The sequence below is a fragment of the Neolamprologus brichardi genome, chromosome 13 (assembly GCF_056152115.1).
Source record: "Neolamprologus brichardi isolate AB-2024 chromosome 13, ASM5615211v1, whole genome shotgun sequence".
Classification (NCBI taxonomy): domain Eukaryota; kingdom Metazoa; phylum Chordata; class Actinopteri; order Cichliformes; family Cichlidae; genus Neolamprologus; species Neolamprologus brichardi.
Genome location: NC_142116.1, coordinates 19,157,762 through 19,185,399, shown reverse-complemented (window position 1 = coordinate 19,185,399; position 27,638 = coordinate 19,157,762). Strand labels below are relative to the sequence as shown.

Below are 27,638 nucleotides of genomic sequence, written 5' to 3'. Positions count from 1 at the left end.
AAGAAGCTGTGAGTGAAAATAACTAGATTAACAGTCTGCCATGGGCACAGAAAATGGCTGGAAGTTGTCCATTGGAACCAGAACGAAGGAAAACTTTAAAAGTTTCACCGTTCAAAATCACTGCACAAAAAATATTAAAGTGAGACTATGTGGACTTTGCATATTTGTTTGACATATTTTTCTTCTTGCAAATGAAAATTGATATGTAATGAAAAAAGTACCTTTGATCATTTCAGCACACAGCTTTATAACCTTACCCTGTCTGGAGTGGCTGCTTGCTCACGGAGGTTCTCCTAGAAGCCTTGATACTTGGCACGCGCATCATGGTAAATGGTCTGTATTTATATAGCGCTTTTACTAGTCCCTAAGGACCCCAAAGTGCTTTACACATCCAGTCATTCACCCATTCACACACACATTCACACACTGGTGACAGCAAGCTACGTTGTACCCACAGCCACCCTGGGGCGCACTGACAGAGGCGAGGCTGCCGGACACTGGCGCCACCAGGCCCTCTGACCACCACTAGTAGGCAACGGGTGAAGTGTCTTGCCCAAGGACACAACGACCAAGACTGTCCAAGCCGGGGCTCGAACCAGCAACCTTCCAATTACAATGCTCCCAACTCTTGAGCTACGATCGCCTTGAGCCACGGTTACTTTGAGTTAATAAGAGCAAAACCCCTAACTAAATGAATGAGAAAAGAACCCTAACTTAATAAGGTCAAAACTAATTAAAGACAACAACAACAAAAATACTTGGTAGCTTTGCGCCAAAGTTAGGTTTAATTCCAACTAGCTGTATTGATATGGGACACAACACCAGAAGCAACCATACTTATCCATATATTCAACACAATAACAAGAGATTCTGGCCACCACGCTAGTCTACTGTGTGCATGTCTCAATGTAAAAACATGATTGGCTGATATGTTTCCCATCTCACTGATTCATTTGGGACTTGGGAAGGACAACCACTATATTAACTGTCACAGAACACTTCAATAGACTTTCTTGACTTCTGAAGTCCTTCACTTATAATTTCTCTGCAATTACCTAGTAAGACTGATACTGCTATACAGCGTTACTATCGTGTTATTGTCCACTTTCAACCAGTAACAGCAATAAAAATATTACTCTTTGACACCCTGATGCTTAATATCTAATAAGTCGCATTGAAACAGCATGGAAAAGTTTACTATTACGATCTGCACATAGTGGAACGATTATATGTATAACACAGTGACTCGGCTACATGGTGTTCTGGCTTTTAAATAATCATAATCTGCTGAAGAGTGTGTAGAGCTAAACAGCTAATACCCTGCTGGCAGGCTATTCTGGCTATGCTAGCACACAATGTGTCTAATAAGACAGAGCCGATTCACTAAAAGATAAGACGTTATTTTCTATAATACATGAGCCAGTGTTGCGTTGCCATGAGGCAGTGGCAGTTGTCCACTAACATGGTCAGCACATAGCCAGATGGAGCTGAGCCACAGGGATCAAACGGAGGCTTGCATTTTCTGCCAGCTAACACCCACGACCCTCTGACGTCTAACCGCCCAGCTACTCTCTATCTCTTTACTACCCTTGAAGAAGAAATGAGTTCACTTTGCTCAGGTATTACAGGCGCAGGGCTTGAAGGTGATTCTGAACACAACAACAATAATAGCTTATCTCCTCATCTGTCTTTTGCATTGTTTACTTACAATTGTATCCCCCTTTGTGTTCTCATGCGAGAAGGCCAATTTGTGGTCTGTGCTGTGCGTTGGAGAGGCAGAGTTTAGCATCGCTGTGCTTTAACGTAATGTTCACTCAGCCATACCGATGCCATGCACCCACAGCCAGCACACCGCATTAACCTCTGGAAGCTGCCTGGCACTATCTCACTGGACTGCAAATCTAAACTGCTTCTAGTTCAGAAGGTTCACGAAATCTCAAACGCAGAAAGGAACCAAGGGTGAAGTAATACTCCAAAGAGGAGAGGGGAGAAAAAAAATCAAACACCTAAGTACAGGCGCAAAAAGAAACAAAGGGAACTCGACTTCCTTGGTGATAGATGTGTTGTTTTTGTCCCCTCTAACTCAATTAGTTGATAGTTATAGTATATGAGTGATGCATGTTGAATACTGTATTGATTTCTTCTCAATGGGGCCTTGGCAGAGATGGATGGGATACAATGGTAATCAATCCATGTAGGTAGTTATTTACTGGCTTTAGCTGTCAATGAGCCTGTGCAGTGGCCGAAGTGCATTCACACCACAGTATTGAAAAAGGGGGGAAAAAGCCTAGAAAGTTTAAAGGACAAAGTTCAAACTTCACGTCTGATTTGTGGTTGCAAATTTTTATAGTTAACATCTCAGTCATCGGAAAAGAGTTTGGCAGTTTCAGGGCCTGTGCTTTGCCAAGGCTGCTGATGGATTAGAAGGTGCTTGGATGTGACACGGCCTGGGCCATTAAAATCTGTGCAGGTTTAAATGCATGCTTTTACTTTGGCCCTTAATCAGAGAACAGTGAAAGAAAACTACACAGGAAAATAATTATGCAATAGGATGGCTGAAATTGAAAGCCAGTGAAAACAAGCGCTGCACACAATACCTTATGAGTTGAGATGGCAACACTGTTAATGCATAATTACTTGTTTACACATCTACAAGATCAGAAGCACAAGCAAGAAGCAACATTAGAAATCATTTGGAGTTGTCTTCACCTGATGAATATAAGCTCAATAGTTTAAAAGTGGACCATGTCCACCCGGCTGTTGCTAATTTTGAGTGTCTTTGCTTTGGTACTGGGTAGTTTGTTTTCCCCATGTCTGTGTGGGTTCTCACTGGCTTCCTCTCACTGTCCAAAGACGTGTGAGATTAGGTTTATTGGTGATTTTAAGTTGGCTGTAGGTGTGAATGGTTGCCTTTCTCTATGTGTTAGCTCTGCGACAGATTGGTGGCCTGTTCAGGGTGTACCCACCTCTCACCCTGTGACACACGGGGTAGGCTCTAGCCCCCGCTGGGACCCTGACTTGGATTAAAAAAAGGGATGAATGGATGGAAAACTATACCAAAACTAAACCAAATCTGTGTTCCTGAGTTTCACATATTTTTTTCTATAATCATCAAAATAGTTACTGTCATTTTACTAAAAAGTTGAAACAAAGCACATGTCAAAGTCTACAAAGGCTTAAATACCGTTTTACATTTTCAAACAGAAAACTGCCTGTTCCATCTTCAATGAAGGTTGAGACCTTATAATAGCACCTTTTCAAAATGAAAAGAAACTTTCAACACTGGAATTGAGCCAGAGCCAAACAAATAATTTGGATGAACGCACACAGAACTGAGATGCAGTGTTTTACAGACAATGACAAACATTGTTGACAACTGTCTCCCCTCAGGAAGCTCAGGCAAAGCGCAGAAGCAATAATCACAGAGGGCATGATGGGTTGGCACTCAGGCATGATGAAGGGCATGACTTCACATCCAAATGACCCACACCAGCAGCTATCAGCTCTGCACTGTTACGGAGGCAATCCACACTGACGTCTGCCCTCATTTACTACAATGCTTACGGAGATTAAAATAGCCAAGCAGTTTCAACAAATTTAGAGAGCCGAGGGATACAAAGCTAGAGGCAATAAGTCATTTGTGGAAATTCTGCTCCCGTTGCTGTCTGCGGCTCCTTTTTTTGGAAGCTAAGATTGTCCTTCTCCTGTGACCTCAGGGTGGCAGTCTGTCAAGCAGGAGTGACACCAAACCAATGTCTAATAGTTCTTAAGCCATAAAAATGGCCCCGGAGTTGACAGCCTGGATCTGTGTTTCCCATTATCTTGATTCATTCCACCACAAAAGTAGTGACCGTGATTTAGTTTGGTGACTTAAGAGCAGATTTTAGTGGGGTCCAAGCACACGCTGAACCCCCGCCCCCTCCGCAAATTAGCATTTACAGGCCTGCTTGAACAATCTGTTATGATAGAGTGCCAGGAGAGACTTTGTGATGGATATTGAATAAAAAAAAAAAAAGGCTTTTATAAGAGACCTAGATAATTTAAAGTGCATTTCAGCACTTATGAAAGATTTATAGTGTGTTCCTTACTGTAAATTTAATTGTCCTGCTTCCTTTCAGCTGGCCTCATGGACAAATATATCTGGGGGAAAATAATTGAAATATGGGGCAAGACTCGGTCAGTTCAGCTGCCGGTCTGCCGGAAGGATGCTAATGCCTTTCAGCAGCATCAAACATGCAAAGTTAAAAACTAGGCTGATAAATATTTTACAGTTTCTCCCCCAGATGCTTATCTTACTTATCTTTGCCATTACAAACCTACTCTTTCACAATAGCCTACATCTGTTTGTGCTTACAGCTGTGGATAAAGAAAATCCCTCCATTGTTCTCAGTAATTTACGCTCTTCTTGCTCATATAAAAATAGTGTCCAGTGATTGAATTCTCTATTATTTAAATATACTGTAAAGTGTCTCTCTGTCCTTCAAACTTTCTCTTCTGCACACTGCTAGGTGTAATGTGTTACTTTGGAGTGTGTTACACTTCACTGGCATTTGTTTATAACACTGTAATACAATTATTACTGGACTAAAATACTGAAGCATTGGAAATGGACATGGAAAAAAATGCTGTTTTATGCATACTTGCTTAACACCTGCAGTTATACCATTGCAGTTCACATAAGGTAAAAAATATAAGTTGCACAGCATTCTACAGTTTTTAAGCTGTGATGATGTGCACATTACTTCTAGTTTATTACACGAAGGAAGATCAAAGCTCTATACAAGCAACTGCAAAGGCAACCTGTTTGCTTTGTCTTACACATTGATGACAGGAATACAAAGCTGAAAGTTCAAACAGCGCTTTAGTTGGTCCCAACAAAGTAGAGTCATTTTCAGCAGCTATCAAAAGCAGAAATGAAGAACTCTGAAGGATTTCTATGTGCATTTTTCCCCAACTTTCCAGCAAACAAGCTGAGCAATTTAGCCTGAAAATATCAGCAGTTGTTGGTTAAGTCAGACTCACATACAAGTCCATGCTTTAAGCATTAAATCCTGCACTGTGTATAAATTATATGCAGCAGAATTAATACAATTTTGGGGCAGACTCCTGTTAAGAAAATAAGCACTCTCTAAGACTGTCATTACATAAGATTATAATACCTTACAAAATTTAACAAAAGATGATCAATCTTGCCCTGCTGAGTGCAAGGTGGTCCTTGCTGTGCGCCTCCCCCGTGCTTATTTACACAACCATGTGATTAGATCATGAGACGTGAGTTTAGCAAGTCAATCTTTCCATTATACGCCCGCTCATAAAACAGGGCTGCTGTGGCGGTGGTGGCCAATTACAGATCAGATTCATGTTTTTCAGAGAGAATTTTTTCATACAAGGTAGTGGGTGCACAAGCTTTTCCCCAGATCCTCCAAAAGAGATCGACTCTGTGATGTTGTGCCAGGGGGAGGAACGTCATTACTCGCAGCAGAGGCTCAGCCGCTAGTGTGAAGAATAAGAGATCAAGGAGAGCGGAGGAAAAATCAGCACAGAATAATGCAAAATACTGCAAATGAGGTCCAGCTGTCTCTCATGACAAAAGTCTTTAAAAGTCATTGCTTATTGGTCAGTATGATTTAAATGGCAATGCTCTCAGAGGCTTATGAAAATGTGATGAATGCGTCTGTCCTTCCGGTCTCTCTCCGGCTATGTGAAAGCTGTCTGCGCCTCCAGTCGCAAGGTCATCCGAGTTAGCCTTGGCCTCAGCTCTCACCATTCCCTCCTAGCTTAGCATGCAGGCCATCCCAGCAGCCTAGCAGACTACAGCTTACTGTCAGTGCAGTGAATAGGGCTTAAAGAGAAGAGGGCAGCCTGGCAGCTATAAAAACAGAATAAATGAAGGCAGACAGAGGCAAAGAGAATGCGCACAAGGAAAAAAGCAAACTGCAAAGAGACAAAAAGGCAGCCATTCAACTGGTTGAGTGTTATAGTTCAGAGAGTATTCCATACCAAATATTGAGCTGACATGACCAGCCCAGGCCAGTGATGGCTGAGAAAATATTCTCTCGTGTCATACAAGGCCAAAGATCCTTCTCGTAGCTAAAACAAACAGCTGTGATATCAAAAGGTTGCTGACAGGGTAAAACTGAACTGTAAAACAACATGCCGCGCCTTGCAACAAGTCCCTATCTAATACTTGTACATCATACAATGTGACATCTCATCCGAGTGAAATACTGCTGCTGTATTTCACAATAAAGAAAATCATCTGTAAACAGTAAAAATACTTTACGAGTTAAAAAGAGAGTTAAAAAGAAGACACCAAAGAATAAGAATATACACAGCAAATTCAAAAGTGTTAAATGTTTTGGTGTTAGTAGTCTTAGAGTTAATTTTACTCTAAGTAGAATCACATTCTTTTAATGTAACTCTGAGGTGTAAAATGATAGTAGTTAAAATCGAGTGTTAAAAATGAGTGTTTCTATTTCAAATCTGGAGGTGTTACAATGGAAACATTAACTCTTGACCTCTTAACTCTGAACTCCTACAGGGGCTATGACACCAATAGAGTAAATTCACAGACTCCGCCCCCAGCACGGCTCCAATCGAAGCTGAAGTGAAGCCGTTTCAGAACATTTCGCTCTACATATTTGAGTTGTTTGCCATGCTTGGTAAGTCATGTTTTCAAAGATTGTTTCAATTATTGTTATTAGCTTTTACTTCTGTGGCTCTTTGGAGTTGAGACAAAGCTGTGTGAAAGGCATTAGCCATGTTGCTCGCTGATAGCATAATATTCTGTTTTAGCTAGCTGAAAGGTATTGTTTGCGGGCAAATACCACAGCCTTGAAAAAAAGCTTGCATGTGAATTTTCAGTCAAATTTCTTGGTCAAATACACTTAAAACAATGTCTAGAATGTGAAATGTTGATATAATGGTGCTACTTGAAGCTTGAAAACGATCTCCCATAAAAAACGAGCAAACAGCAGTAGCAGATGTCCCGAGTCCCGACTGGGTTCTACGTTAGCATTTAGATTCCTCCAGAGTTTTGTGCACACGGTTTAGGTAAAAATGAAAAAGGCTGAGGTTTTACATTTAGTTCAGTATTACCTGTTGTCTGTGTCCTTGTCTTTTGGGAAAATACTTTACACAAGTAATGGCTCAAAAAGGATTCCTTTTTTTTTTACTGTGCTGCAATTGATTTGTGCCATTAATTAGTGTCAACTAATTTTTATTCAATCTCCACATAGGATATGCTTGTGAAGATGGAATATGGGGGAGAGCAGAAGTGCGTTGAAGTTCCACAAAGTGATGAATGAAGGACATGCATATTGTATTTTGTATTTATTGAAATAAGTGATGAGAATGCTGTTATTTGCATTTACCAGATCACCTATGTCAGACCTTTTGATAAACGAAATTCTAATGAAAGTGAGAACATGTACACTGTTACATCTTTCAGAAAATGTTTTGAAATTGTGGTGCACAGTTCAGAATAAATGTTTTTCAAAAACCATTGCGTCTTTTTAGTAAATGTTTATTTCCAAAAGAAATTTCTAGAAGTTCAGAATAGTAAAATTCCCGCTTTTTAGAATTAATTAGAAGATAACTCTTACGTAGTTAAACTAAAATACTCTTTGAGAGTTAATATATAAACTCTTAACACCAAGTGTTAAATTATCAACTCCAGAGAGATTTGGTGTTTAACACTAAATCAGAGTTAACATACCAACTCTCCAAAAAGAGTTAAATTAACACTCTCTGGTGTGGACCCATATAGACACTTTAAAAGTGTTGAAATCAAATCTGTCAGTGTTAATTTGGACATGCTGGATTTGCTGTGTACCTCTGCAAAAACCCATCTAATTTACTTTCTTGTATAGTTGTGTACAGTCTGTTAGTTTTTACAGTCCCTATATTTATTCAGAAACAGGACAGCTCCCCATAGTCCTATGTCTGGTCATGCTCCCTTACAGCTTGTCACAGACCTCAATTGCAGATAGTAAATGAAGCCATAAAATTGATGGAAGTCCATAAACAGGGCTTTTAAATTGGCATGCTGTTTTTCCTCTCTGCTGAATAATGATATGGAGCACTTTAACACCGGTAAGACTCGGGGAGATTCCTTTTTGGTATTTATTTCCCTATTTCCTCTCATATCATCAGTCTGCATCACATCCTTTACTTAGCACAGTGAGTAATTTCAGCAAATGCCACGGCTGAGATGCAATCCTATACTGATGCTTAAAAGGTGCATGCGTGCGTGTGTGTGTGTCTGTGTGCCGGCACGTCTAAGCCTCAGCAAAGACCTTGTGAAACAAAATGGCTGCAATGAATAAAGAGTGAAAGGGATTTATGAATAAATAGAGGCAGATCGCTTGTAGACTAGAGTGATGGACAGATAGATGAACCCTTGCCAGCTGAGATAGGGAGCTGATTTGCACTTTGTATCCCTTCAATCCCTCTGTCTGCAGGGAAAGTGCCATCTCAGCGTGTTGCTGACAGGAGGAGAAAGGAGGGGGACTACACACACCTACTCACCCAGAGCAGCCTCTTGGCTGGCCTGTGCCTTAATGTCTATCAAAACCAAATAAAGGACTACAACAACCAGCAGCTTTGCGAAACATCTTGTACGTATGCCTAACATTGTCATAATTTGTTGCATCTACAAGCAAAAGAAATACTACTGCTAGTACTATTATTTCTACGTTGTTATAAAGAAATTAGATATAACTTAAAATTTCTAAATTATAAATTTAGTTTTTCTAAATTATAATTGCCTTGTGGGTATAAAGTAATCATCATGGCCTGGAACTAGGGACCTAGGGCTCATGTATTTCTGTTTATTTTTCTGTGTAGTGTTTTGGTTGTTGCCGCTCTCCTGTTTCTCTGTCTCCCTGTGTGTGTGTTATGTATGTTCGCACTTCCAAATGTTTTGGACGCCAGAGGGATCGCGACCCCGGAAGTGTTCCTGCACTGGAGGCAGCCACACCTGTCGCTCATCACCTGCATCCAGCTGTAGTGGATTATTCTCGTTAGGAGCGACCTATTTAAGAGTGTGGCTAAGCTCCAGTCAGCGCGGGATTCTTAAACGTCAAACCTGTTAAGGACAGCTGTTGACTGAATGCGTGTGTGTGTAAGACCTTGGTATAGTGAGTATCCTGCTGAGCTGTGTTGTCTGTGTGCCACCAGGAGTCGCGAGGGGAGTGCGTTTATTTTTACGGAGGGAAGTCACGGTTTGGAAGTGGGGTTTGGGAGTTGTTGTTATTCACTTTCATGGACATTTGCACTGTGTGGGGATTCACGGAGGAATCGCCACGGGAGCCACAGTGCTGAAACTTTGTACATAGTTGTGTTTTTCCATATACTGTAAAATAAACTTCACTGATCTTCACTATCAGAGTCCTGCGCTTGGGTCTGCTTCTCACTACAACTCCACGGTCTGCCATCGCAGTCCGTGACAGAAATATACAGCTTGTGTGTGAAAATAGTCAGTTTTACAGCACGTATCGCTATTACTTCACACCATGTTTATACATTTCCCATTGTTATACCTTCTCGTGATGGTGTATGAGATTTGTTTTTCTTTTTTGTCGCTTTTCCAAACCCATCAGCTGTTTCGCTTACAGGGTGTACATTTTGCACTGTACAGGTTGTGACTGGTCACTTGTAATGGAAGCCCTTGGTTTCCCGTAGAAAGCCTTTGATGGAAATGGCCACGGAAACACAAAATGAACCAATCACAATTTCTTATTAAAAGAATACTTGAGTTTGTGACCATCTAGTACTGCTATGCATATAGCAATTCTTTTTTTTTTTTTTTTATCACCCCTGCAGACACAAGGGCATGAATGATAATGCTGGAAATAATGTGCATTTTTGTGCTGTCAGTCAAGAACAGAAGAATGACAAGACAGCAACAAAACGATGAATATGACTGCAAGGTAACATGTAAACAAAGATATTAAACTCTGTTGTGGAAATGTTGCATGGGAATGAAAACAACATTCATACAGTCATCAGACAGCAAGGTAACACAATAGGGTTTTTGGCAGACCATCTGAATTTGGGAACAACTTTTATGCTTTTTACTTCATTTGTATTTATTTATTTTGATTGCAGCTGGTGCTTTGGTTAAATTACCTGCCTTGATAATATTAACTGCAAAATAGAAGGCAAAGTTCTCCCTGAAAACCTTTTCTTGACTTATGATCAGTGTTGGTCAAGTTACTTGAAAAAAGTAATCAGCGACTAATTACTGATTACTTCCCCCAAAAAGTAATCCAGTTACTTTACTGATTACTTATTTTTGAAAGTAATTAGTTACTTAGTTACTTTTTAAAAACATGATTTACAATAAAGCGATAGATCTTCAATCGCTTCAATCCCAATTCTACTTTTTTCTGCATAATCCATCATATATGAAAAAGTCTCTTTTTAAAACTTGCTTTGTTAGTTTTAATCTTTTAACTTTATGCATCAAGCAAAAATTTAATTATATGCAACATTCTCTGACTGGAAGAAATTTGTTTAACATTTAAACCTATTTTCTGCACAATTCCAGCATATAAAATAAAATAGTTTTTTGTGTTTACACTCACTCTTTCAAATCCATACAAGTAAAACACAGCAGAAAATAAATAAAATCAAAGAATCAGCGGCCCTGTTGCTCTATTTTCACCTGTTTAGCAGGAGGCGGAGGTTTGCCCTGGCGCAGGTGTGTCGCAGCCGTCGTGTCAGTGGAAGAATCCGGGAGTTTCTCTGTGAATTTCACATTCCTGTGGCAGCGCACTCGGTGCTTGTGCAGAAGTTTAGGGGGTTTTTTTCGCTGTAAAAATAAGTTTTCTTCAAACAGAGGGCGCTAATGTTTTTGTCACTTTTTACGGAATCAAACTCAAAGTAAGGTCAGTACTTCCACGCGTTAAACGCTGCACGCTCATACTCTCTCCCGCACTCGATATGTTATCCATTGTTGATCTGCACACAGCTGTTGCCACGAACGTCGCACTCGCTTACGTCACTGTCATGAGACACTGTCGCAAAAAAATCACGGTTTTAGTAACGCAGTAACGCAGCGTGCTCACAGGAAAGTAACAGTAATCTAATGACCTCTTTTGCAATACTAATCCCTTTACTTGTTACTTTTAAAAAGTAATCGGATTACAGTAACGTGTTACTTGTAGCATTACTGCCCATTTTTGCTTATGATGTTGAACAACAGCAACAGCAGAGAACATCTGGCTATTGTCTGACAGCACCTGATGTATAATGTGCCACAGCGATGATCTCTAAGCTGCAGGCTACCTTCAGTTACTGTGTTATGCTTTTTAAATGCAAACGTGACCTTAACAGATGACAAACTTGAACCCACTGAAAAACAGACAAAGCTCATAAAGAACTGCAACATTACACTGAAAGTAGGAAGGTCACGAGGAATCATGCACAAAAGTGTAAAATGTCAGGAGGAAATAATGCATACACAGGATTAAGATAAGGATTGGCAGAGATACTGAGCACTTATGTCTTTTGTAAATACAAGAAAATGATCAAATGTGTAATTAGTTTGCCCTTTGTCTATGTCTTCAAATCTGTTTTGGTTTCAGTCCAGCTACCCAGCAACCGGATCATTTCAGCCTTACCACCAACACTACTGTATGTCTGAATCGCTGAGTCACCTTTGTCTTTAGTACGCTTGTCATTTGAAATCCTGCCAGACCACCATCCCCTGTAGAGTTAAGTAAAAGAATAGCCAAGTGCTAGAGGAGGCCAGTCTCATCCTTGAGTCACAAGGAAGGCTAAATAAACTAATTAAAAAATATGGCTGGGAGCATGCTGTGTTCAAGGGGAATGGGTTTGAGCTTAATGAGTGGCTTAACATCAGGAAACATAGCTGGGGGCACAAACATACTGAAGCCCTGTGACAAAGCTCGTGTGACTTCTGCATCACCTTTGCTATTTAAGTCTGTGCCCACTTGTGTGCTTGTGTGCGTGCGTGCGTGTGTGTGTGTGTGAGAGAAGGAATGCATAACCATCCTGTGGTGGGCCCCTCCATAGTCGAGGTGGACGGTTGGCTGCTCTAATCACAATGCGAGGGAGTCTCTAGGTGACTAGTACATCAATCTGACATGGCTCCTCAGGCAGCTGAGAGGAGACAAGACCCCACCAACTAGCGCCATGCCATGTGATTCATTATGCCAGTGGGCAAAAGAAAGAATCTCACTACACGGTAATGCTGACACCTGAAGAGGTAAAAAGAGGAGGCAGGCATGGAGGATGGGAAAATAATAAAAGGTAAGGGAAGTACCTGAAACTAGAAGAGTCTTGCAGATATTTCTCTGTGGTGGTCCCTATAACTAAAAGATTAATGCTATGACTATCCTTCAACGGACAACATGTTAAGGGCAGTTTTGCCCTCCCGTGGTATGTTGCTATGGTGTTGCTGTAATAGCAGCAAACAATGCTATAAGCCAAAAAAGGCAGCTTGGGAGAGATTAGTCTAAGAAATGAAACAGATGAATACAGTCTATGCCTGACTTATTGTACTGTTTTTGACATTAACCTTTTCTATTAGCTTAATTTCCCTAACACAATACACATCCTTTGATGGTTTATATGCAATGCAGTGCTATGTCTGACATACTGTACATGAGTGACTTCTCTGAAAGTGTAATCCATTGAAACCTGGATTCAGTACAGCCTATAAACATGTTAAAACAAGATAATATAACATTTGGGTGTTGTACAAACTCACTGTATGAGACAGCTAGAGTTGGACCAGACATCAAAAGGTAATCCCCTCACTTTGTAGCTCATGTACAAGTCATAGTGTAAAAGAAAATTATAGTAATCTATTGTGATTTTGATAAGAATGTTCAAGGTAAGTGAAGTGCTGGATAAATGGACCCATTTCTAGTTTGAGTGTGACTCTTTTCTGTTGCTGAAGAAGCTAATCTGGGAGCTATTCTGCAGGAAAAGAGCTACTCGAAACATTTTCATCTTCATCAGCAGCATTCAGATGTCAGGATAAGATTTTGGACAACAGGCTAATTCCTTCCTGGCGCTCCGCACATCTCCTTCTGTGACAGATTCAATATGCACCCTAATGCACACTCCATAATACAGAGCACCTCATACATTCGAGGCAGCTAGTTTGATATGATTCAATTCAGCCCTGTCTCAGTGCAATACACAACAATATAATGCCAAGCAATTTGTTACAGTTTACTTCAAATAAGCTTTCGTCGCTATCTGACGGAAGTTTCTGAATAAATAAAACTGAAACTTCTCCAAAACACAAAAGCATTACTGTATGCGTGTCATATTAATCCTCTGTTATTGAGAAGCACATGGTTAGCTGTGATTCTCTCAACACTGGTGCCAGATTCAACACTTTGCTGCTGCGAAAGGATCTTATACAATAATCCTGGGCACTGACTTGAAGCATTCAGCTTTAAATGCCTTATCCATCACATCGCATGCAGTCATAGGCGGGACTAGGGCATTGGATCTGCATGTAAATGATATTCCCGTCTCATCGTGTGTGCCATGGCGAGCTTACTGTCAGACTGTGTAAGGATTGCCCATCTGGCCTTCCAGCATAATTCTGTGGTGTGGTGTTTGTGTAATGGTTGGCCAGTTAGTGCAGTATTTCAAGAATTAATGTTGATAAGCTTAGGGTTGGTGAATAAGTAACTTGCTTGGGCCCTCATTTGACTAGTCAAAATGCATACATATATTTATACATTTAATTAGGGGCCTCTTTATAGTGTTTCCAATGCTATAGTCTGAAGACTTACCACGAGCAAAAGTCTAAAGAATGATTAATAAGATTTCTAGTCATTGTTTGAAATGATGTTTTGCTGAATAAACATCACCAGAAGTCTTTTTTCCTGTATCTCCTCTAAGTGTACATCACTAATGATCATTTTAAAAAGTCTTACTTCTCCTCTGTCAAATGGCTTCCTCAAACTGTTTGGCCTCTGCTGTCTCACCTGCAGACTGCAGTGTCTAAAGAAGCTGCCGCTGCTGTTTGCTCAGTGTGACGCTCCACTCTGTTTACAGAGAGAAGCAAACAGAGTCTGAAGAGAACAGTTCATGAGCACATCAGATGCTGCTGCTGTCTATCAAGATGACAGAGTGCCAATTCGAATGCGCCAAAAGTTCTGCTGTCGTAAATGAACGAATGAACGTCCGCCTAGATCAAACAGCAATTATGAAGTTCATGTTCAAATTTAGCTTTTACAAGCACTCTCAATGTTTTTGTATTTTCTATTTACATGGAAGAAACACAGTTTACCTGTTTTACCTCATCTGTCTCTCAAGAGGATTAAGAAATACTCTCATATCTGTTCCATAAACACCTGTTGATGCCCTGCAGGGCGAATGTCACCTTCATCTGGTACACAACTGTGTGTGCATTAGCAGCTGTCTTCTCACACTGACAACCATCTTCTGTCACACAAGCAAATGCACCCATGCATATTCTCTCTTTGTCCCTTTTCTGTTCTCATTAATCTATCCCCCCAGGCTCTGTCCCATCCTGCTCTCATCAGTGGACTGCACATGCAGCATTTTGCTATACAAAAAAGAAAATCAACATTTTTTGGAGGTGGCAAACATTTCTTTATTAAAAAATTTTTAAAAAAGAAGTTTTATAAGAACCACGCACAGTTGTCACACGTTGCATTATATAATAAAATAAGATTAAATCTGCTTGTACCTTTTTTTTAATCGAGATTTCTTCCTCTCAGAATTTTTACCTTCAATGCAACGTCAACGCTGAACGTCTACTATAGTTAAGAGGTCCATGGAGGATTTACCACAGGATTTAACAAGACCTCGTTGCTATTAAAAAGCAAAACCGCACCCAGTAAGTGCTACATATACCACCATGATGCCCTTTTCTGCATAAACTTATGGCGCCTCATTGCAAACACTGGGTTTAGATAAAAGCCAACAAGAGGAGTGACCTCCTACTCACAGAAGACTTTGTAGGAGGTTTAGGCAGCTTTATCCCAGAAGTGAAGGAGACATGATCTCACTCACCAGTTTAGACTCTTTGTTTAAAGTAATATGTAAGTCTTACTGGTTTAAGCCTAGTAAGATTTTTCAGATAATTAACCAGGCTACTTTTGTATGAATTAATCCAGAAAGTTCAGATGATTTTTTATTAATGGAAACAATTCCCTCTGTGAACTGTCCTGAAAAACAATTGTAGGTAAGTGTTAACCGCAGCAGATAGGATCCAAGATGCAAGCTTTGCAAAGATACTCCTGAGATGCATAACCAAGTGGTTTGTGCAGTACAGTATGCAGAAACATATACTGAGTATGTATAAGAACTCCCAAATTGGGACACAACACTAAAAGTAGTTGAGAACAGCAGAGCTATGATCCAGAGGGACTTCAAGCAGACAAGCATCTGCTGGCTAACCAACCAGACACTGTGGTGGTTGACAAGGAGTCAAAGAGGACAGTTGTGATGGACCGGGAAATCCCTGCTGAGTTTAATAACAGAAAAAAGTTGCAAGCATGTTTGAGTAATGCTAAATATGGTTACATTTATAAAAGCATTAGGCTTAGGATCAGAACAGAAAACCCAGCCTTTAAAATTTATAGAAAGGAAATATATTAGTGATACTAGGGCAAGTTTATCATATTTTCCAACTACCAACATAAGTTATACCTAAAAAAAAAAAGCAATTTAACTTCCACAACAGATATCATGGCTTTCCCTGTCTTCTACCTTGTCGTTGTTGACATATTGTTGCATATGTTGCACAATATCACCACCTGTAGATCAGGGGAATAGTGCAATAACAGTGGACTATGTATCACATGATGCAGTAATACAAGTGGTATAAGTGGTATATTAACAAACTGCACAAGATAAAGAAAAGCAGGTTTATAATAAAGCTAAAGATTCAAACCTTCATAGAGAACCATTCATATATAGTCAGAGCTCTTCAAAACGAATGTGCATGGTCAAGGTAAATGCAAACTGAAATCTTAATGCATATTTCAGTATACAGCAATGAGACCTGCTTATATGACATACAACTGGCCTTTTCTTTTGTTGCTAGTGGTATCAGATAAAAGGCATTCATTGCTAATTTAATTAACCCTGAACTTGTTAACAAATCTACAAAAGCTGGCACTTCACTGTATTCAGTATTCAGTATAAATACAGTGAATTCAGTAAGAGTGAAGCAGTTGTCCCATGTGACCTAACAGATAGGTTCAGCTGTTAAACATCACATCATACACACAACCTATTACATTTTGTCACATACTGCACTGCATGTAAAAACTAGACCGGGTTACATTAGCAACTACAAACAACTTTGCCTCCATTTTTTTCCTGCATGATTTAGTCCATATAAATCAGATCCTAGATGTGATGTATATTTTCTAATGAGCTATTTTAACTTTCTGTTGAATACCTCAAATACCTTGTTTTTCCCCTTCTCTCTGCCACTCCACAGTCATTTCTGTGTTTTTCCCACAGCGTCACATCACCTATAGCCCCACTGCTCTGCTCTCTGCCAGAGTTCAGCAACGAGTACATTTCCTCCTGCTTCAAGGTGAGTTTGCAGGCCATAAAAATCAACAGGGGTTTTCCTGGTTCCTTGCAGTATTTAATATTATCTACCACTTCCTCGGGCTTTTTAGGATGATTCTGACAGTGGAAGCATATGTAGTGGGAGGCCATGAAATATTGCACATTGAGGCTTTGCCAGTTTAATGCTGAACATTACACAGTGTGTGTCAAGAATTTTGTTGCATAAACCTTTAAGAGTGTACGAGTGGAAACAGGTGTCAAATGTATGCAGAATAATAATTTTAAATTTTATCTGTGATTTGTAGACTCTGACTAACAATAGAAAACACATCATTATTTATAGCTACATCAAACTGAAGAAAAGGCTGGTGAAGAACACTAGACATTTAAAATCACATGTGTGAAGTTGGTGTAAATATCACTAATAATTATGTTAAAATAAAGAAAGACATACTGGAAATGTAATTTAAAAAGCAATAAACAAAATTTAGAAGCAAAAGATAAACGTATTGCACTAATACTCTGCATAATGTGACCGTCATGTATTTATAATATGGGCTGGGTTATCCAATGGAAATTCTGGGTGTATGCCCAGCAGTCTATGTACAGTTGATGGTCTCATTCAAGACGGAAAGAAAGTTTATTAAAACTGTAGAATTATCAAAAAGCTGTTGAGAACTTTAGTGAGATACCATATACGCTAATAAGCTATAGCAGCACACCATCACAGTGCATTTATGACCTGAAACGTTGGCTTGGTCTAAATAAAGGAGCCAGGCTCCCATCACCACTGGAGGGCCTGCTGCAACTCACAAACAAAGAAAAGAGTATTCAGAGAATATTTCAGTTTCACCTGAATTATTATTATTAATTTGTTTATTTGTTTGACAAAGGGAAAAAAGTTTATTCTCTTTCTACATCGCAAAAAGCTCTTAGCTCTTCTTCATTACTGTTTCAACACTCGTCTGAAAACAGGTGTGTGTCGCTGGCAAGAGGAGCTAAAGAAGGGAAAGAGAGAGAACAGAGAGACAGAAAGAAAGAAGAAAAGAAGAAGAAAATAAAAAATAGCTGTATAAAAATAAAAAGCTCGAGCTGCTTCATTTTCCATTCGTGCTAAATCGTGTGTAACTTGATGATTTGGCCTTGATTGTTATACAGCTACATAATAATATAGGAGTAAATAAAGTTCATTATAGGCTCACCTATCAAAGATATTTGGCAATGCTGTTAATTTTTAAATTGTTTTATAGAAAATGTTACCTTTATTTATGGTTTTCTTTCTGGATTCTGTAACAGGTTAACGTTATATAATTTTCCAGAATCATATCAATATTTACCACTGCTGATCATTTTGTTATGACTCTTGAGATCATGTATTTTAACATGAGAATCACGTAGGAGAAGGTTATTAATTTTGTTACAGCAGATTATGCAGGGACAAACCATGTGATGTGTACAGAAATGAAACCGTTAAAGCAACTTTTTTTTTCTGGTAAATGATCAACAAATATTAAAATATCACCTAAAATATTTTATTTTGGAATGACACTGTCTGAATAATAATGACAATGACTGTAGTTTAAACCTATAGAAGTTGTGTTTGTCACTGAGCATGACCAAACATTTACCATAGCATAATTACAGCATGAACACATTTCCTCAGGATTGCTTTTTAACAGTATAACAATAAAATATCTTCTGCCACAGTTGGGTCCCTATAGAATTTGTGTGTGGGTGTTTAAATGAAAGATTCAGTTCATAGTCATAGTCAAAAAGACTCTAGTCTTTTTCCCAATACTGGCTATGGACATGCGGTGATCTGTCCCCACACACCATAACTGGCAGTCTAATGTGGGTCACCCACAGAAGCGTTATCTCTCTGGCAACAGTATCTTTTATGCTGAGTGTAAAAGCTGCAAATAGCTTATTGAGGTTGCCATTTTCAGAGACTATACTAGTGAACTAAACAACATCTGTGTCACCACCATACAGTCTAGTGTAGAGTTGCAAATATATCAAAACCATTTAAGTCATCAAGTCCAATGGAGACATGCAGATGACTTATTGATGCTGTAGCAAAAAAAAAAAAAAAAAAGGCAGCTTCATGTGTAAGGTGCAGGTCAATAAAAAACACTAAATAAAGTCTACAGTATTGGATTTCTCATACACAGGAGGGTGCAGTAGGGACCTTTTAAAATCCAGTGCCTCATGTCTACGCAAGCCAGTAGAGAAAAGCAGAAATCAAACCATCAAGCACTAAAGTCAGAGGGCTGACATTTTTGAAAAGATATACATTATGTGGGATTTCAGGATTTTACCTCTTGCAGCATTTCTTGCTCACCTTATTAAAAGAGCAGTCCCTATTAATTGGATATTAATTTACCCTAGGGTGCTTATTAGAGACCTGAGCATGAATGATCTAATTCCCCATCTCCTGATCCTCAAGGACTTCTAAGGTGCATTCACACTTCGTTCTCGACTTGATAAAAAAAAGGATATTTCCCTGCCCAAAACAGATGCATGTAGAGATTAAATGTAGGCATAGACATATGAGATAGATACATAGAAAATGGTAATTGAAGTAAATAGGAACAGTGAAAATGACATCTTGTTATGTGATTCTACAAAGACTTGTCTATAACAAAATATAACATGTAGCAATTTAAGCAGCTCGTATTGGAACAACTGACAGGATAAAAGGCAGAAATGAGACATCATTTTCAGAAAAATAAATTCTGAGAGAGTGACCCTTTTCCAATTATTCCATCAAAGTCAACAGGATCTACCAAAACAAAATAGAAAAAATAAGCACATATTCACAAATGCTTATGCAAATACTGAAAACACGCTTGCTTAACTATGCAACATAAACTATTTTTCCTCATTTGCACATGCTCAATATTCTTCTGACATCCATCATTATGTCTGGCTGGAGTTGAAAAAAAAAAACAAAAACGCTTAGATGTCATTTAAAAGAAAACCAGATAAACAAGTAACAAAAAGTTAACAATTTCTTTTTTTGTTCATTATAACAAATAGCTGTCATGCACCTGTACCTGAATGGCATCAGAAAAGGTCCCAATAGCCTCAAACACACATACATAATAGGCTGCACTTCAGCACTCATACTACGGACCTTTCTCATGATATCTATCTTAGATCTCAAATCACCAATGGTCAATCAATAGGGCCATAAGTGACTGTAAATCTTATATGGCCCATAGTAACAATGTTTCACATATTGCATTCCATCAATCAGGTTTAATAAGCTGTCATTCTTTGTGTTTCTTGCAACAGACCAAACTGATTGGGATGCAAGTGGCTAGTTGGATTGTCAGCACATGCCCTGCACTAGTGAGGCATAGTCTGAGTCATTAACACTCCACGAGCTCGGTGCAGCCCCAGGGCACCCTGCTTTCTGACAGTAATGCATTCTAATCTTGTCAGCCCGTTGAGAGCTTTAGCTACATTACAGATAACACGAGTAGAATCAAACATTGACACCACTGTCTTTCAACACGTCAGATTAATCAGCAACTAAAAGTCTGTGGGGCGGTCATGCATGGAAGGCTACTCAGGCCAATCACCTGAGTAGCCTTCCATGCAATCTGTGCTATTTGATTCCAATGCTGCAACGTACGGGAGTTCAGCCATGCAAAAAAAGTGCTGTCTCCTGCTGGTCACAAACATAAACAATGTCGCAAAAGGGATTTCAGTGAATGTCCTTCTTTTGAAAATCCACTCACACTCGGAGCAGAGGAGAGCAGCTATATTTTATTCAGAGCAGCGCATGCTAGTGGAGCTACTGTCTGGTGCTTCTCTAGCACACAGCCAGGGTTTGGCTGTGCATTATTCAGCAATCAACATGGCAGGCCGCCAGACACTTTGACATGTCAGGTTCACCTTCTTCTTTGCCATCAATTCCCTGTTTTAATATCTGAAGTAGCAATGCGGTTAGATGATAATTAAACAACATGAGCTCTAGCTATTAGTAGGTAATGATCACACCATTAAAAAAAAAGTCACAATCAGCAGGAAAGGGCATAGCACTAAGATGTAGACATATTTGAGATATTTTTTAGTTAGAGACATCATTATTGTATCAGGTGCACTTCAGAAATGAATGCATATAACACACATAAAAGTCCTGCACTTCCTGCTTTCAACACTTCAGGGTGTACATGGGAAAGGTTTCAGGTAAATCCCATTTTGTCTTTTTCCATCACTACGTTTCCAGTCATCCAGTGTATATATGCAGTGATACTACAGACCATTAGGTAAATTTATTATTCATAAGGAGATTATTACTTTGTTGGTTCACTTCCCATAATCGTCCCGATATTTTTCCCTGTTATCCATCGGCACAGGAAGTGGATATGAGAGAGGATAAACATCATAAACACCAAAATCAAAAGGATACCATCAAAGTGAAGACACCCCGTGGCAGACGGCGCTAGTCACACATTAAAAGATAGATGGTAAAATGCATACATATACACACAAATATGTGCATACATATATCAGCTACTTATCTTAGTGGTATATATGAAAGAGAATAGGGACTAATATAAAGGTCAGTCACAGATAATGCAGTTAATGATTGAATCATAGTCCTTCATGCTTTTTCTTCACTGTAGATACCTAAACTTATAATGTAGTATAATATTTGATTTACTATGAATGAACTATGAATGTGGTTGCAGCTTGGAAGAAGAGACTTAGCAATTACTCTCCATTAGCTTTGGTAAGGCAAAACCATAAATTAATATTTAAACAAAGTTATCAAGTAGACTGTATGACAGATGATTGACAGCTCGATCTTCACTGACTATACATTTCAAAGACATGATCTCACTAGACCAGTGTAGCCTGCTTGTCACTTCTGCTTCAGTATAGCAGACTCTAAAGACTCAGAAGTAGTTACTAGAATGTGTGACTGAATCTTGGACTGGCACATGTTTTGCCAATTGCTGATTTATTAACAGATTACAATGATTTTTATTTATTTATTTATTTGCTGTGGCAAGTTTGCATGTGGCTATTTCATATTAGGAGATTAAAAATAGTAATTAATGGATCTCTGACTAGCCCTAAGCAGTGGTGAGCTGTCCAGGCTATAGCCTGTGTCTTGCCCCTGTGATGGATGGAAGGATGGATGGATGGATGGATGAATGGATGGATGGGCAGCTGACCTGAATGCAGATTCTGTCGGCTCAGCATGCACCTGTTACTTATTCACATATCAAAGCCTTTCGGTGGTGCAGCTCCACAGTAACATTTTTTTCTACTGCTCAAATGAATTTAAAAAATTGTTTCTTTATGAGATTTAGTGAAATAGAGACTATTTGCACAAATTAAGATGCAGCTGTCCAATAAAATCTTCTTTATTGCACAGCTGCATAAATTCTTAAACGATTATTTCATTTTATGATCTGTATCCTCATTGTATATTTATTCAAGTTTGAATAAGTAGGTCTAAAAAATAATAACTGTAACTGAATGAAGTGAGTATTATTTAGTCGTTTCCCTAGTTGAGAAAATAAACGTAGGAAAATAAACCTTTAGCAATCCATATTAGAAAAATCTAAGCGGTAACTTGAGCAGAAAAATAAAAAAACAATACATATTTTTTTCCCCGTGTAGAAAGAAGCATTTAACAAACAAACCCAAAGGTAACAAAAAGGAATTGAAGTGTAAGTGCCCCTGTCTCCCTGACTGCTCTGTTTGTCCATTTAGAAATGTCATTGGCGACAGGACTCCCCAGGAAGCCAGCTAAAAGCTTCACTACAATGGTCTTCCCCATTTACTGGCTGAGCTGGCAGAGCGATAGTGCTCTGTTTTTGTGTACCTGTGGTCACCAAGAGAGTTGGAGAGCAGAGGTCTTTATCCTGGACTAAACCCAAGTGAGTATATTAGTTGGTGACCACTCTGGGGAAGGTTATGGTGCAGTGGAGATAAGAGCTTCTCACCACAGCATAGAGGAAAAAAATCAAAAGAGCACTCAGCAATATGGGCATTACAAAAGAACAGTATTCACGAACCTCTACAGGATGCAATGTTATTAATATCATTTATTTATTTACAATTTCTCATGCTTAGAACGATATATGTATATGTATGCATTCATAACCAGTTTTTGTTTTGTCATTGACCTGCAATTTGGCCTTGTTGGTATTCTCTTTATCTATTATCATATTTCATTATATCATTATCAATATATTTTCCTAATCTCAAGAAAATGCTTTAAATACCCAGCGTGCAGCATAACTGCACAAGGTTATCACCAACGATCTACTATAGAAAGCCAGATGCTTCACTGATTTACAGTACAGTGTATCAAGGCTGTTGTCTGCACCTTCAAAACGTACCCATATCTGCAGATCCTTTCCACTTCATTGAACCACCCCCACATAATTGTGCAATAAAAAATGCTTAAATCAAGCAAACACATAATTAATTTCAGTCCATATGCATACCTCCAGGAAGATGCTTCCTGATGTTAAACTAAAGTTTTATTTATGACATTATGTATGCACTAATGGCAATTTCTATAGTCGGTGTAACCCTCAGGACTTTGCTGTAGACGCAGAGAGGAGAAATCCCAAATCAAGGTAAAAGCACCAACTTCACTGTGGATACTGTATGTAGCTCATTAGAAGAAGCTCCTCAGGGGACTAACATGGAACAGGAGCCACACTGGTGCCTTTGTTACCGCAGGCAAGCCACCAGGGAGGTGTAGACCACAGGGACCACAGGAAACAAACACACTCTCTGAATTACAGAACATTCTCCCCTATTTAACTGACATGGCTGAAACATTGTTTTTCGCTTTTTCTTAATGCATGTCATTAGTGGGAAAATCAAAGGGGAATATGAAGGGGCTCAATGAATATAGAAGGCAACCAACAAGATAAGATAAACCCCTAACAATGCAGATTTTCCATATTTTGGTAAAATAGAACCATTAGGATTTTTTTTAATTAGTCAGCTTTCATTGGTATCAGTGATTTAAAATGTACATCCTAATTCAACGTGGCAATAAATCAACAATCCAACCCGCAAGTCTACTTTTGACCCTTACATTTTTAATGGGCAATCAATCAAACCAAACAGACACTGTATATAAATGAAAATGTAAAGCGCTGAAGTGAAGAGTATTGAGAGCATGCCCAGATAGTCCAAGCTGTAAATTATGGAGACATGGAGCTTAATGGCAGATGTGGTTTTCAGGGTCACCCTTTATTAAGGTTCGGCCCTCATAAATCTATTCCGTATGGAGTTTTCATTGTCACTGTTCGCCAGTGGACGAGCAATTCATAAGGACGTTTGAGGATGTGGGCTGTCAGAAAGTGGGCTTTTAAAAAGAAAAGAAAAGGGAAAAAAAGTGACTCAAGCAGAATCCCGCAAAGCTCTGAAATAACAAGAAGGCAGAACTGTCAAGAGCGTGCCTTACAGAAAAAAATGAAGTAAATAGAACACATGGGGAAATGTCAAAACTCCCCATGTGATACAGTAACACTTCCGAAGAGATATGGGTCACAGTGTTCATGTCACACAGAGCCCTGTACTCATGGACATTGTGGGAAATCTGTTTAATGTCTCTTTAAGGAGTTAAAAATAGAATGCATCTTGTGATATCAATACCACATTGAAAAGCCACAAGGCCACAAAAAAGTAATGTACTGTAAAAACAACAGTACGCAGCAGTCAAGTCAGGGGACCTGACTTCTTTATCTAATCTATTGCTAATGGAATTCTTAGTGAAGGTCACGCTTAAAAAAAAAAAAAAACAAGATAAAAGATGTATTGTTAACATTATGCGAGTATACTGACAATGATTTTCAAAAAGCTGGTGCAGAAAAAACTGCAAGCGTCTCTCTGCAGAGAAAAATAAAGCTGACGCTAACTGAATATTTCAATGCCACAGGACAACAAGAGTCATATCTAAAATTGATAGTTTAAACATCAATGGGGGAAGAATATTTTTATCCCACTGGGCCTGTTTTATGAGCTGTGTCTTCTTTATTGCGGCTCTATGTGAGAATGCTGATGGTTGGTCTTAGAATTTATGGAGCCAGGACTGACCTCCCGATACTTTGCTAAGGTTTTATGGGCCACCAGTATGGGTCACAGGTCATGAATTACTACCAAACAAACCCATGTCAATGACTTGTTATCCATCTATGAACTGGAAAAAAAGACACATCAGTGCCTTAAAGACGCCTTTCAGTGTTTAACGACCTTTCAAAATTAAGCTTGCAGTGCACGGGTACATTAGTTTGGCTATGTGGTACATTAAAGGTGCTTCAATCATTATTTTTTATTTTACAGTAAGTGGATCAAATCACTTTGTATAATGTGCAATGGGTCCAAATCATCATTTACCCTCAGCTTTATACAGAATTTTTCCCATTTTCATAGAGCACCTATTTTTATGGTATAACAGGTATATTATGTCTAGCTCCCTCCCTAGCTGGTTGCTCCCTTTAGGCCTTACCACAGTAAATGATCTACTTCCATCTTAGCCTATCCCTAGCATTTCCTGTCACACCAATCCGTTGCATGTCCCCCTTCATCCTTTAACCTCCTCTTTGCCTGGCAATTCCATCTTCAACATCCACTATCCCTCCTCTGCACATGTCCAAACCATCTCAGCCTTGCCTCTCCAACTTTGTCTACAAACCCTCTGATGTACCTATTTTAATCCCTTCCTGGTCACTCTTAGTGAAAATCTGAGCAACTTCCCCTCTAACAGCTCTGCCTCCTGGCATTTTGTTAGTGAGACCATCTCCAAACCACATATCATGACCAGTCTTACTTGTAAACCTTCTTTGTTACACTTGCTGCTGTTCTTCTGTCATAAATCACCTCTGACATTTTGAATGGTTTATCCCAAGTATCCCAAACTCATCTACCTTCATTGCATCTACTTCTTCTAGCTTCACTGCTAAACCTGTCTTCCTGTCATTCACACACATGTATTCTTCCTTGCTTCTACTGACTTTGATTCATCTTTTCTTCGGTGCATACCTCTGAAGAAAAGAGGTATGCACCTGCTTCCTACTCTCACTATAGACCGCAATGTCATCTGCAAACATCATAGTTCACAGAGACTCCTGCATAACCTCAACTGTTAACCTGGCCACCATCACTGCAAACAAGCTGATTCCAGTTGCAATGCTACCCCCACCTTGAACCCATCTGTCACTCCTATTGTTCACCCCAGCACTGACTCCCTGTTTTCATACATGTCCTGCGCTAGCCTCATGTACTTCTCAGCCACTCCTGACTTCCTCAAGCAGCACCACACTTCTTGGCACCCTATCTTATGCTTTCTCTAGATCCACAAAGTCACAGTGCAACTCCTTTCTCTGTAAAGTTGATTCTGTTCATCCGGATATAATGTTTTCATTGGCAGAAACCTTTCATCTAAGTGACTTCTTCAGTCTTCTGAATGAGCAGTATCTTTCTGCGATTTCCTTACCTGAAGGATTGAGCATTCATAAGGACATTCTTTCGCTATACTTCTCTATGATCACTCTCAAAGCAAATGCCACATCTCTAGTACTATTTCTCAGCATAACGTCATACTGCTGCTCAGTTTTATCCCTCTATACTTACTACATCACCCGCCTTCTTGAAAACTGGTACCAGTACACTTTTTCTTCACTCTTCAGGCATCATCTCACTTTCCAAGATCGTGCTAAACAATCTGATCAAAAAATCCACTGCTCTCTCTCCCAATACCACCACAGGTATGTATGCTGTCATCCTCCTTCTGCTTGCGAGGATTTTTTCTGGGTACAGCTTTCTTCCATAGTGCTAAGATACGTCTTTCTCCTTTATTTAGGTCTCTTTGTGTTGGCCTTGTCCAGGGTGCACCACTATGATTGGCTGAATGAATGGATGGGTGTTAGTTTGATAGTCAACTATGATAGCCCTATCATAGTTGGTATATTTTTGCTGAATTACACAAAATCTAGGATTATACTTTTCATCAGATGCACATTTAGATTAATAAACAAAAGCTTCCTGTATATAAAAAAGAGCAATTAAAAATCTCTCAATTCAAAAATATAAACTAATAGAAAATTAGCTGGCAGAACAGGGTGAAGTGCTTCTCAATGACTCTCTGACCTCTCTCTCTCTCTCTCTACCAGTCAAAGCAGCTGCTTCAATAATAACCATTTATATAGCCACTGTAACTTTGGCTATACAAATGCAAAGTTGTTGCTATTATAAATTGCATTAAATACCATCTTACTGAAGCCAACAAGTCAATGTCAATAACAAAGCCGCTACTGTAGAAATCTGCAGTGTCAGGCATCACTATACATTTTGAGCTATAACAGACTCTTGTAATGATACTTTGAGCTTTTAAATTAATTTCTAATAACACTTGGTATTACTGTTGGCAAGACTACCTACATATCTATCATTGCTTCCTGTGTGAAGTATTAATTAGTGCCAGACACTGTCACCAACATCTCAAACAAAAAAAAAGACAAAATGCAATGTAGCATGAGTGCTGCAGTCCTTACGCTGCACTTTTACATGGCAGTCGTTGAGTGATGTTTAGCATTTCACTCGGCTAATGTGTGTTTTTTTTTTCTCCTCTCTTGCTTCCTCTCTGCAGTCCCTATCCCACACAAAAGGATTAATATCAATTCCATGTGCATGCAGAAAGATGTATTTATACTATTTGAAGAATATATGTTACTGTTTCCCTCTATTAGGGAATGCAAATCACAGCAACCTCGAAATAGTAATTTATTTTAAGCTAATTTCTCATTTGCCCTTCCAATCATGAGTTAATTTCAGTCTGGACAACATGGCCTCTAGTTTCTTTCATACATTTCTGTCACATGTCACAACTGTGGCAATGCAGTGTATTATTGTATATTATCCACATATAAATCTTATAATGACATTTTTTATAAGTTAATAAAAGGAAATTGTTTTTACAGCCATTTAGGGAACTTGATTCATGTGCTCATATGCTGACAATATCCCTAGTGCTCTAATATAAATTCCCTTCAGTTGCTGGAGCCTGTGTAGGTGTGGCTCTGCTCCTACTGCAGTCTGACCTA

At 39.1% G+C, this 27,638-nt stretch overlaps 1 protein-coding gene across 12 annotated transcripts in view; it reads right to left on the bottom strand.

Moving 5' to 3' along the window:
- The window catches only part of LOC102793382 (neurexin-1a), a 250,071-nt gene that overhangs the window by 177,886 nt on the left and 44,547 nt on the right, over nt 1-27,638 (bottom strand). The window lies entirely within an intron of this gene.